The sequence below is a fragment of the Dothidotthia symphoricarpi genome, assembly GCF_010015815.1.
Source record: "Dothidotthia symphoricarpi CBS 119687 unplaced genomic scaffold P153scaffold_25, whole genome shotgun sequence".
Classification (NCBI taxonomy): Eukaryota; Fungi; Ascomycota; class Dothideomycetes; order Pleosporales; family Dothidotthiaceae; genus Dothidotthia; species Dothidotthia symphoricarpi.
This window is the reverse complement of record NW_022985032.1, coordinates 367,996-370,369: the sequence shown is the minus strand read 5'-3', so window position 1 is coordinate 370,369 and position 2,374 is coordinate 367,996.

The following is a 2,374-nucleotide window of genomic DNA, read 5'->3' as shown; positions in this document are numbered from 1 at the left end:
TAAAAGATATTAATACTACTTAGTATACTAGAACTTTACTATAAGATATAGTAATATTTTAAAATTATATTCTTCTAAATAAATTAAAACTTAGTATAATCTTTTTTTATAGCTAAGGTAATAACTTATATAGTATAGTATTTATTATATACTATATAAACCTATTACTAAATATCTATAAGTAATTAATATAGTTGTTATTTAGTATAGTTATTATATTATTTAAAGACCTATATAATAGTTCTAAGTAGGTAGGTATAGTTAGATACTAAAAGGTATAGCTACTAAAGCTAATTAATAGCTAGCTACTATATTTTTATAAAATAAATAAAGAAAATAATACTATATAATAGATAATTATTAATAAGATTATAGATCTTATTAGTATAGCCTATATTTATTATTAAGTTAGGAACGTAATATATATATCTTACTTTATTATTAATAAATATACTCTTTCTAAGTAGAATAGGCTGTAGAATATATTATTACTTAGTAAACACCTTATAATAAAATATTAATAAGGTAAGCTATACTCTATATACTACTACTATATTATAGTATAATATAGTAGAAAATAAGCTTTTCTATAAACCTACTATATATATTCTAAACCTATATAATATAAATAAGTAATATAGGCTGTATTTTCTTTATATTTACTAAATGCGCTTTAATAATATATAGGTTATTATAACCTCTCTAGAATTACTATCTAAGTATATATTCTATATATTTAACCTTAGATATAAAGTTTAGCACTTTTTCTTTTAAGTATATCTTTAATACTTTAGGTAAGAATTAGAAGTCTATAAAAATACTATATATAACTATAAATATTTTAGAAAGTAACTAGCTCTTTAATTATAAGAATAACTAGCTCTTTAATTATAAAAATAACTTACTTTTTAATTATAAAAATAACTAGCCCTTTAATTATAAAAATAATAAGTAGGCTAAGTAGTACTATAACCTAAAAGTTACTATTAACTTTCTTAAATAGTATTTTAATAAGTTTAAAGTTAAGGACTAATATAAAGTTAGTATAAATATCTACTTTACTATTAAAGTAGAATTCTATTACTAACTTACTTTTAAAGTAGGCTATAATTAATATAGCCTACTAGCTAGTTTAACTAAGAAGAAATATTATATTATACTTTAGCTCTTTTCTAGTACTTAATAAATTAGTAGCTATAAAGTTTATTATAGAGGGCTTAAGTTCTATTATTAAACTACCTTTAAAGTAGGCTGTAATTAATATAGCCTACTAGCTAGTTTAATTAAGAAGAAATAATATATTATACTTTAACTCTTTTTTTAACCTTAATAGTCTAGTCTTTTAAAATAAGTAAGAAAAGGTTAAGTTAATTTAGATAAAATATAAAGCTAGAATAGTATAATACTTTAAAGTAATAATATTAGAATCTAATATATAGATAATACTTATTAATTAAAAGTAAGCCTTTAATTAGTATCTTTACTATAAATACTTAGCTATTAAAGAATATAAAAGAACTAGAAATCTAATAACTACTAATATTATTATATTTTATAATTAATATATAAGAACGTATATTAACTCTATACTTAAGCTAATATATTATAATTATAGTATATAGAACCTTATACCTACTAAATTATAGAACTACCTTAATAGTAGTAAGAGTTAGATTTTATACTTACTAAGTTATAAGACTACTTTAACAGTAGTAAGAGTTAGATCTTATATCTACTAAGTTATAGAACTACCTTAATAGTAGTAAAAGTTAGATCTTATAAGACTAGATTAATAAAGTTAGGTAGTTAAATATAATTAGTACTTTATATCTGTATAATATTTAGTATATATACCTTTAGTACTAATTATATTTAACTACTTAACCTTATTAATCTATAGCTATAGTACTAATTATATTTAACTACTTAACCTTATTAATTTATAGCTATTTATATTTTAAGAGTTCTATAAATAAGATAGTTTAAATATACTATTTAGTATTACTTTTTTTATAAGTAGCTTTCTAAAGGTCTAATTTTCTATACTCTTTATAATCTAGTTAGATAAAAAGTCTAAAGTTATTTCTACTATAGAAATAGTTCTACTAGAGCCTTATTACTAAAAAGCTAACTTTTACTAAGTATAAGTATTCTAGTAGTCTTAATTATACTAAAATAGGAAATCTAGTTAAAAGATATTATACTATAAAATATAGTAGTTTCTATAGTAGACTTAGTAGTAATCTTTATAGTACTAATATAGTAGCTATACTTAGAAGTAGTAGGTTCTACTACTATATTAGTATATAAATTAGTTATACTAGAATACTATTTTTACTATTTAGGTACTAGATTTAAATATCTCTAATATAAA